Source organism: Panthera leo, chromosome F3 (genome assembly GCF_018350215.1).
Source record: "Panthera leo isolate Ple1 chromosome F3, P.leo_Ple1_pat1.1, whole genome shotgun sequence".
Taxonomy (NCBI): Eukaryota; Metazoa; Chordata; class Mammalia; order Carnivora; family Felidae; genus Panthera; species Panthera leo.
Window position 1 is genome coordinate 13,216,328 of NC_056696.1, and position 11,029 is coordinate 13,227,356.

The 11,029-nt window shown below is 44.2% G+C and overlaps 1 long non-coding RNA gene across 1 annotated transcript; it reads left to right on the forward strand.

Moving 5' to 3' along the window:
• The first annotated feature begins 865 nt into the window (after positions 1–865).
• Positions 866–3,047, forward strand: LOC122212153. Its single transcript, XR_006199035.1, has 2 exons — positions 866–910; positions 2,137–3,047. It is a non-coding gene; the product is annotated as an uncharacterized LOC122212153 (long non-coding RNA).
• The last annotated feature ends 7,982 nt before the right edge of the window (positions 3,048–11,029 follow it).

Sequence of the window (11,029 nt, forward strand, 5' to 3'; positions counted from 1 at the left end):
CTGAGGAGAGATAAGAACGAACAAGGTAGCCATCGCATTTGTGGTAGAGTGAATAGGCCAGAAAAGTAGAATATGATCATCAAGCAACATTTAGGTTCACTGGAGGTTCATGATCAAAAGCGTTGGCCTTTGGCTCATTCTTTGGCAGGAACGAAGGCACAAATTAGGTAAAATTAGCCAGGGTTGTAGTTTTGCCGAGTGAGTACACCAAGGAATTAAGGGTATATACAAAGAGGTTGAGTCTATTGATTAGTCACGGACTTTAAGATGAGTATGGTGGTGAGAGAGAATTTCACGAAGGTTAGAGATAATGAAAAGATAGATCAATGGGTTGGAGCTCCTGGTGAAGTTGGAACTGGGTCACTAGAGGAGATGGAGGGATAGATGGATGTTACGGTCAGAGAATGGAATGAATTAAATTGGTGTTATGGAAGGATTATTGGTAAAGAGAAGGTCTAGGGCTCTGAACATACAGATAAATGGTGGAGGTAGTATGGAGGGTCAGATCGCTGGAAGAGAGGAGTTCTAGGAATGGAGAGTCTACTGAATCATCTACTGTGTACATGGTGATCATCCAGGAATGGAGACGTTAGCAGGACTGGAGACAGTCAAAGTGAACCAGGAAGTAAAACCAGTGGGAAGTGAAGGGGCATAACTGGGGGGTTGGTTGGTGACATCACAATGAGGGATAGTGGGCAGTATGATTTTTTTTTTAAAGTTTATTTATTATTGAGAGGCAGAGAGAGACAGAGCGTGAGCAGGGGTGGGGCAGAGAGAGGGAGACACAGAATCCGAAGCAGGCGCCAGGCTCCTAGCTGTCAGCACAGAGTGCGACCTGGGGCTCGAACTCACAAACCGCGAGATCATGACCTGAGCCGAAGTCGGACACTTAACCAACTGAGCCACCCAGGTGCCCCCAGTATGATTTAGTTATAAGAGATTCAATCCCGAGAATGTCTAGGGAAGACAGAGGGGGAAGGGACAATGGTTTGAAAACAGCAATGAGGGGTATGGAGGGTAACCTATCTCATATATGATTTAAATTTTATATAAGACTCCAAGGATAAGTGGTTGTTCTTAATGTGGAGAATCTGGGAAAGAATATTCCAGACATAGTGAAATGGTTGGGCATTTGATAGCATGTACCAAGACACAGAATTTAAGAAATGGTGAGTAGATGAATCTGGCCGGGGCATCAGACTGGACCACAGTGGCTGTTTTGCAGAAACCCTGAGGTATGACAGTGATGGAAGAAGACGAAGTTGCTGAAATTTGTGGGTTGGGGCAGATTGTGATAGATCCTCTAGATTAAGGTTTTCCTATTAGCTAAAGGGGCTACTAAGGGTTTTTAGACAGGGCATGAAGTCACCAGGTTTATTTCACAAAGGTGAACTCTGCTACAATGTAGAAAGTGGCTGGGGACAAGGAAGATAACCAGAAAGCTACAGCAGTGGTTAAAACCACAGATCAAAGGGCCTGAACTCAGGCAGTGCCCAAAGGAGCAGGGGAAATTCAGGGGAAGTGAAATCAACAGGGATGGCAATGGTTTGGGTGTGGTTAGGGAGAGAAAGAAAGGAATCAATGAAGTACTTGAAGATTTTCAACCACAGTCACTGGGAGGAGTGACTTTTAAGTGTTAGAGTTTAGGGAATAAATGAGAATAACTAAGATACCTTGGCAGATGACCCACCTTTTAACAGGCAATCACTCAGCAGAGGCTTAATGAGTACCTTATTCTGTAGTTAGATATTTGTTTCTTTTGCGGAACTCAACATTCCTTAAAGTATCTTCAAGCCTGGTGAGGATACTCAGGGACCGATCATATTTTTCCCTCTAAATAGTTTAGCCAGTTTAGACATGGACTCAGAGATCAAAGATGAAATGTTAATGTAATTAACTATAAAGCAAGGCCGGAGCCCAAATAAGACTTCTTCCCGTGCCCGTCTCCCCGCTACCCCACAAGTCTAGATCTTGGGGCTTGACTGCCCCCACCCCACCCCCAGCAGGAGAGACTCAGGTCTGAAGGGTTCATATTTGCCGAGACATATTTGCCGAGATCTGCAATCTCTCCTGACCCAGCGAGGATGGAAGGGCGGCGAGAAAAGCTTGTCCGGCATCTATGCTTTCTTTCCCCAGTGAAACTACAGCGAGAAGGAAGATAAAAGAGAAGCGCTCCTTCCTCCTTTCTCCTTTTGATCTCTCCTGGAAGTGGAAAGAAAATCCGTGCCTCTCTCCAGAAACTGAGGAACAGCGTAAGGAGCATTTCCCCTACTGATGACAGGGCCTCTGTTAGACGCAGGCAAAGTAGAAATACAAACTCAGGTAAAGCGGCCTAATCATATGGAGGCCCTAAATAGGAAATACGCCTTCTTGTGTACAATGTGCAGGGCCAGGGCGCCGAGGGAAACAGAAGGTAGGGAAATACGCCGGATTACTGGTCTAGCTGGGCCAAAGGGGCAACATTTAGTACATGGAGGCAAGAGTGCCTTATAAAACTCAAGGGCGAGAGTGCAGCTGGGCCTCAGGGTGGGACAAGAGTCAAGGAAGCCATGGGAACCCAGGAAATAGACCCTCTTCATCTCAAGTCTTGGCTTCTCCCGGAGCACCTGCTTCCCTTTTCTCTTTGCCTTTCTTTGTTCCCTCATCTCCTTAACAGAAAACAAAGACGAGCAGGGCTTCGTGGTTTGCCTGTTCTGGATTCAGCCCCAGAGAGTGCCTCACAGAGTGACTGACTCTTTCCCAGTAGCCCTTGATCTTGTTCTCCGTTCTCATTTCGCAGGAAAGGGTCACCAGCTGGCCTGGCCTAAGTCAGAGCCTCGTTTCTTGTCCACTCCCCTGTGCTGGGTGGCTGTGTATATCAGATCCCGCCCCCACCCCGCCCCACTGTGGGCTGCGTCCGACGCGGTTCAAGGAAGTGAGCTGAGAAGATACTCCAAAATTGTCTTCGGCGTCTGAGTGTTTTCGGTGACTGAGATCAGGAAATATTCAGGAAATTTCCAATCACGTAGCATGTTTATGCCATGCAATAAAATGCAATTAAGCAGTCACTTGGTAGGAACTCTTTAAAATAGTGTCTTGGGGGGGCGCCTGGGTGGCTCAGTTTGTTAAGCGTCCGACGTCGGCTCAGGTCATGATCTCACTGTTCGAGCCCCGCGTCGGGCTCTGGGCTGACAGTTCGGAGCCTGGAGGCTGCTTCGGATTCTGTGTCTCCCTCTCTCTCTGCCCCTCCCCCGCTTGCACTCTGTCTCTGTCTCTCAAAAATAAATAAACATTTAAAAACATTAAAAAAAAAGTGTTTTGGAAAGGCAGCCAACACCTGCCCTTGGGACCTTAGCAAGAATAAGTAGGCTACAATTTTCCCGTACCCCTGGATTAAACATGCTTACAGAAAGGATCTGGGTTATTGTAAGAACAAAAGGATGTCAAGGAAGAATGTCTGGATCTCACCCACTCTAGGAATATTTGTCAAGAAAGAAAAAGGAATGCGACAGACAGGCCCTCTGTGTCTGCCAGATGTTCTGCGACAATACTTCTTGTTAAACTGAAATTTAAATTATGAGAGCCAGGGCCGCCAAACGATGAAATAGCCAGAGGCATTTTGAGTCCCATTCATTCATTAGTCCTTTCTGGGTGTGGTTCTCAGTCAAGCCACCATTTCTTGACTTGAAATGTTAGGGTGTCTCTGGAATAATTAGCCCTTTGCCCATTTCCCTGGCTCCAGAGTTAGAAGGAGGAGTACTTTTTTCTGTTTCCTCCTCACTCCCACTTTGGGAATTTCCTTTCAAATGTAGGGTATTAATAGTAGTAAGCACTCAGCGAATGCTAAGTTCTTTACATCAATGATGCGATTTAACTTTTTCAATAGCCCCGTGAGATACATGTTTTACATGTTTTTATGTAGATTTCCTATTTTTAAGTTTGGAAACGGAGTTTAGTTTTTTTTTTTGAGAGAGAGAGAGTTTGTGTGTGAGTGGGGAGGGGCAGAGAGAGAGGGAGACACAGGATCTGAAGCAGGTTCCAGGCTCTGAGCTATCAGCACAGAGCCCGACAAAGCTATGATATCGTGACCAGAACCCAAGTTGGACACTTAATCGACTGAGCCACCCAGGCGCCCCTGGTTTTAAGAGTTTAAGAGAATAGCCCAAGATCAGTGGCTGGTTAAAGGACCAAACACAATTGGGAACCCAGGCCTGCCTGATAGCTAAGTCTGTGCTCTTGATATAATCTGTAGGGATGATGTCTGGGAACATAAAAGTATTATGTTTATAATAAGTATACATTTATGTCGTTTGTTCCTCTACGTAGATAGATCTAGATATTGTGTTCTACATGAGGAAAACTCGTAAGTAAGTTAGCGAGTAGAGTTTCCTAAACTTGATTTAATAATTTTCCCACCTATGCCTGGGTGAGAGTAACGACTTTTTCTTCCCAGCCTCCAGAAAATCCTTGTCCCACTCACGTATGATGTCAGAAGATTCTTCAGATTATTTTTGAAAAAGTTGTTTCAATATTTATTTTTGAGGGAGACAGAGCAGGAGTGGGGGAGGGGCAGAAAGAGAGGGAGACACAGAATCCGAAGCAGGTTCCGGGCTCCGAGCTGTCAGCACAGCGCCTGACACGGGGCTTGAACCCACAAACCATGAGATCATGACCCGAAGTTGGACGCTTAACCCACTGAGCCCACCAGGTGCCTGCCCCCCTCCTCCCCCTCCCCTTCAGATTATTTTTTAGAGGCGTGGCCACTCTGGAGAGGACTGGCCTTGGAGCTTGCTCCCAAGATGCTCTTACTGCCATTGATTCCTGGTTTGGAGAAATGGATCTATAGAGAAAAGGATAATCCAGAGGGGCCCCGCCCCACGCCTTCTAGAAGAGGCCGCAGGCAGACATTCACTACATCAGATGACTGTCCAAAAAGAACTGCTAACCCTCCACTGGTCAAACTCTAGACTTGTCCTTGGGCTTTGGCTCTCTCTGCTTGTTTTCATGAGATTTTTCATCTCTTCTTTGTTATTACAGTGTATTATTAGATCAGTGCTCCAAATCTACAGCAAGGAGGCCCTGGGCAAGCTTTTATTGCTTTATCATGATTTACAATCCATTTAACCAACTTCAGCACGTTTTAGAAATGTTTCCAATGTAATTCCTTTATTTTTTGTTTGTTTACATATAGGAAACACACAGGGTAATTACCCACACAAGTAACTTGCATTTCAGATTATTCTGATTTATACAGTGTGTTTCAGTAAACCAAATTTTTGAAGTTTGAAATTTGATAACAGTTATGAGCCCTTTTTCTGTACGTATGCACCCATATGCAAAGAATTTTACACATCGCTTCAAGAGAAGTGCTATAGTAAAAATTATAATAGTGGTTAAACTATCTCCATTTAGATTGAGTCTCTTCTCCAGGCTTAAGATTCATCTCAACAGATTCCTTCATTTTTTTAAATACGTGTGTGTCTGAAGAAGGAGCCCTTGTATACTGGAATCTTAGAGGTGGAACTGACTTTGGAAGTTTCCAATCCAACATCTCATTCATACTTTTGATGTTAAATAATAATAGCAAGTATTTGATGCTATTTCCTAAGCATTCCTATAAACACTTTAGATGTATTAATTCACTTGGCCCTCATAATGTTCCTAGGTAGTCAGTACCATATTTATTCCCATTTAACAGAACAGTGTATAAGGCATATGAGGCATAAAGGATATAAGTAAGTTACCTGAGGTTACACAGCTAGAGTTGAGCTCTAAGCTCTTCAGTACCATACAATAGTGTAGAATAACTATCAAAGATGATCTAGAAGAGGTTACCTCTGCCCTTACCAACCCCAAAGCCTGTGTGATGTCTGGATTCTTTCTGATGTTCCCATATTCTGCCTTGGATAACCCTTTCCTCCTCTACCCTCAAACGCCACCGTATGACATTCTGGCAATAAATGAGCACAAGCTATAAAATGGTAAATTGTTAAAGAATCAATCCTTTCTAGACCCTGCTCTTTTATTTTCGCTCTGGGAAAGAGTGTCAGCTCTGCTCTCTAGAACCTAAGCGCATCCCCTTTCTCTACCCTGGGAGGCTTCCTCGGTTCGTGCCAAATGTGGGCAGAGATGTCAAGCTGTGAAGGAAGGACTCCTTTGCACACTTTCTGGAGTGATGGGCGATCGCTCGGCAGTGAGAACACAGTAATGGCTTCTTTCAGTCAACGTGCTGTGCCTGGGAGAGGTGAGAAGTTGGAGACAACGGGTCTCAGAGAAACAACATGGGTCAGGCTGTTCATTTCTCATTACAGGGATTGCATTTCAGTGGCTGCTAATCTGAGGACAGGGTCCAGACAGAGATTAATGAGAAACCCTAACCCTCTCTGGAATGTGGGCAGATCCTGGGGCCTCAAGGCCTGGCCACAGAAGAAGCAGTTTTGGGCGCCAGGAGCCCAGATTGTCTAGAGTGGAACATTAGAATCTTGGCAAAGGACAGATGAGCTCTCATCACACAGTCCTTGGTCTGGGGTCTGGTGTGTGATACTCAAGTCAGGTTTAACCCATGGTGATGAGGAAGGATGGTGAGGCCAGGAGACTAGGTGTACAAAGGGGCATATTTAAATTTTCATTTCCGACAGAAATTATGATGGATTGCTTTTAATCTGGAATGTGATGACCATGATCCCTCTTGCAGAGAAATATATAAAAGATAAGTTTTAATCTTTCGTGTTAACTCCAAATTCTTCCAATGAATAAGAAGGGCTTGGTTCATTTGCCCAACCCTTCACTCATTCGCCGAGCTGACAAGTATCTGTTTGGCACCTAATACACTCCAAACACCGTGCCGGGCACTGGGGACACAATGGGGAGGGAAATAGACTTAAATAACTTTCAATTTGGTCAAGGACAGATGTGAAATGAGCATGTACTCAAATAAACTGTAATCTTCATTGTAATAAAAGCCATGAAGCAAATATACAAGAAAGAGAATAATGGGGGTGGGATGTCTACTCTCTATTTGAGGATCTAGGAAGATTTTTCCTGGTTCATACATCCTGGATTCTTTGGGGTTTCACTCACCGGTGATTTAAGAAATGAGGGCTGTGACAAGATTCTCTCAATGGGGTCCCCATAAAAATCAGGAGATAAAGGTGGATTTCGTAGGGGAAGAAACTTCCATCTTTTCTGTACATCCTCCCACAGCCTATGGAAGTCAGATCTGTGTGGTTCACAGCCTCATTTCCAGCACAATGACTAGCTTGTAATAGGTGTTCAACGAATGTCCATTGAGTAAATGAATAACTGAAACGCTGACATTTCTCTGCTTCTCTCTTTCTGTTTGAGTGGATTAGCACCAAGCTGGAAGTAAGAGGCAGGCCAAACTTTGGGAGTTGGAGTCAGCTCGTAAATCCCACACTGGGCCTTTATGCCCGAGAGAATATATGAACAACTGGTAGACAATACCAGAAAAAGGTCCTGAAGGCAGACGTCAAAGACCAGTAGGAAGGAAAGAGAACCATCATTCGAGGCCTAAAGTTTGCGATGAGGCAGTAGGTCTCTGCCAGTCCAGCCTTTTCTTTCAGCCTTACTAACACTGGTCCAGGCCTTCTCAGGGGGCTGGGACCCGCTCTCCGCCTGCCATCACTGCCTTTGAAAGTGAGGTGAGACCTGACCAGCTCTGGAGAGACAATGAGTCAGGTTCGGGTGGGTGGAGGGAGGAGGAGTAGAGGGAACACTGAATAAAATACTTTGTCCCTTTTGTGTCCTTTATTAAAGGGGACTTCCCCAATTCTCCTCTTTCTACCCTTCCCTCCTCACTTTCTGAGTTTTTCTCCAAAACGTTATGAGTATCTGATGTTACGTCAGCAACACATCATATATATATATTATATATATATATATAATATATATTATATACATATATAATATATATTATATATATAATAATATTATATAATATTATTATTATTTATATATATAATATATATTATATATATTATATATTATATATTATATATATTATATATATATATATATACATTTATCTCTCTTCTCTGGAATATAAGCTCTGGAAGGCATTGCCTTTACCTTTTTGTTATCATATTCCCAGCCTTCAGTCGAGTGCTATCACATGGTGGATGCTGGGTAAATATATACTGAATGAGTAATACAACACAAATACAACCATCAGGGTGGTTAAAAACATCCAAAACAAAAGAAAACAAAAGAAAAAACAGAAACCTTACCTGTGACCACAAAGATATTAGCATCGAGATTGAACCCATTTCCCGTTTGTTTACTTGTATTTTATTTCCCAGTTATCAAGCCTCCTGGTAGATTCCTTTATTCTCACGGTTCTACAGCTCCCCCAGCCTCTCTGTGTTTTCCACATACACTCCCAACCCCTGAAAGTCTTCCCTATTTTTACAATGCCAGGAAGGACTGACACAACAATTACATCTGGTGACCCACTTACAATGGGCCACACTTAAAGCCATCCTCTTTAAAGGGGACTGTTTTAAATGGACCACCCTGTAGGCTACGTTAGGTTGTGCCTTTGTGCCAATAAGCTCAGAAGTGTTTCATAAATAAAAAGATGATGTTAGGGAAAAGAGTTCTCTCTTTCTTTTTGTCTTCTAATTCACACGGAAAATTTTAGTGTAGAAATCTTCTGCTCAGCTGTGCAATGACAAAGCAATTCAGCCCAGAGAGATGATGCTTTGGGTTTGGAATCGATTATGATAGGCCGATACTGGAGAGCAGGCTTCCATTTGGGGGGAAACTGAAGAAGACTACATTCTACAGGAAAGATCCTTCTAGATAATGGATCCTCTAAGCTTCACTTCCTGCTTCCTAAAGGGCTTCTGTTGGGTCCCCGAAAGGAGCCTCAAGGTCAAGAGGGAAAAGGGAAGGCAAGCTAATTTATAGCTGCTCCAAGAATGCAGTTGCTGGATATATCCTGACAGGGGGTTCTGTTGTGCTTTGAAGAATTACGGGAAAATTCAAGCTCAGAATGAGCTTCTGTAATATGAAAATTAAAACTCCACCCCAAGCCTTCACCCGCATCTGAAGCCAAGTCCATTTAGATGTGCAGGAGGGATCTGTTTACTTTGTATGGAAAATCACTTTCTTTTTATTAGCAAGCTCCAGGGTTTCCTGATGATCTGAAGGGCTGTTGCCTCTCAGAGGGCAGTCATGGGGCATTCTTGGCACCCGCAGGGGCCAGAAGGACTGGAAATCTTATTTTGCAACATTTTCTGCCTGCGTTTTAAAGTCAAGGAAGACAAATGGTTCTGATAAGTTCAGCGATACCTTTGGATTTGAATTGACTTTTTGTCCTGAGCTGACCTGGAGAGGTGGAGAACCAAACCAAATGGAAACAAACAAAAAATAAAAACGAACCCCAAACCAACATAACATGAGCAACTTTTGTCTTTCTCTGCAAGCCCATCGGTTCCAGGAGGAACAGCTCTCTTATTCCTACTGTCATCAAGAAACCAAACACAAGACTTGGGGTGGGCGTAGGGGAGGGTGAGGGGGTAGGGGATGGTCTTTAGACACATTTTCAGTTCAATCTTTTCCTTGCTGTTACCCTGCCCGCTCTTGTCTTCCTGATATTGTTCAGTTGTTCACCTCTAACCAGCTGGTCATCCAGATTTCTCCTCATCTCCCCACATCCTATCAAGAGACCTTCCTTAGCAGGTGTGCCTTAAACATTCCAGTTCACAGCGATCTCCCCGCCGCTCGACTGTGAAGATTTTCCAGGGTCCCAAATACTCTACAGCTAGAATTGGTTTTTTTTTTTCCTTCTATCCCTTTACCCTACCATTAAGTCAAATGAATTCTTCCTTGCAACCTTCTGACTCTCCTAAGCTGAAAGATCACCTCTGGATTCCCTACCCAGGAGCCCAGATCCTTCAGTTTCAGTAGCCCGTAGGCTCCCTGGCTCAACCAAGGAACGACTCCCCCAGTGGCTCCTCTGCCAGCCCCCTCTGCCTTTTCATGCCATCTAACCCACGTGTCCTTATTCTCTTTCCTTTACCATCCATTCTCTGACACCAGATCCGTTCTTCGTTCATGTTTCCCGGCCCCGAGCCCTCCCGGTGCCAACGTGGTCCACTTGTTGAGTGATCCCGTCAGTCAACTCTGGCTCATTACAAACTGTGTAGGCCCTAACCTCACGCTTCCATATGGCCTCACGATATATTATTGTAATTATATTCTCTGCAGTGGGCAAAATGAAACACATGCTGTGGCAGTGGCTGTGTTTTAAGCTGATTGCCGAGGCAGACTAATAAAAAGTGAGCGAGGTCTCCTGTAGGACTGTTTCCACCTATTGGCTGCTTCCGGGAGTAGGATTTCCTGACAGTTACTACTTCGCAGTCAGATAACATCAAATGCCTGCTTCTGGACCTTGCTCTTAGGTCTTTAGACTGCATAGGTGACGATTTTAAGTGGGGACTGTAAGAAAACTTCAGCAGTGTGTACCAGGAAGTTGGAGGGAAATTGAGGATAAGGGCAGGGGGATAAGTGGAGATGGTTTCACGTAATAATTAGAGCTATCATTTATTCAGGAACTACGTTGCGCCAAGTACTAACTAGTTATTTTGTATATGTTCTCTTAATTAAACATCGCTGGAGACTTTCAATTCAGAGCTATTACTAGATCCTACCTTCCAGAGTTTATTTCCTAGTCTGTTGTTCCTCTGCATGTGATCTAGGAGCTGACAAATCTGGCTTCACGTCTTTCCTTTTTTTTTACGTGGGTGCAAATCTTTTTAAAGAAAAAAAATCTTTTTTTTTCAAGTTTATTTATATCAGAGAGAGATGGAGAGAAAGAGAGAGGGAGAGAATGAGTGGGGGAAGGGCAGACAGAGAGGGAGACACAGAATCGGAAGCAGGCTCCGGGCTCCGAGCTGTCAGCACAGCGCCCGACGGGGGGCTTGAACCCACGGACCGTGAGATCACGACCTGAGCCACGGTGGAGGCTTAACCAACTGAGCCACCCAGGCGCGCCCCTGTGTGGGCACAAATCTTAATGCTTTAAAAT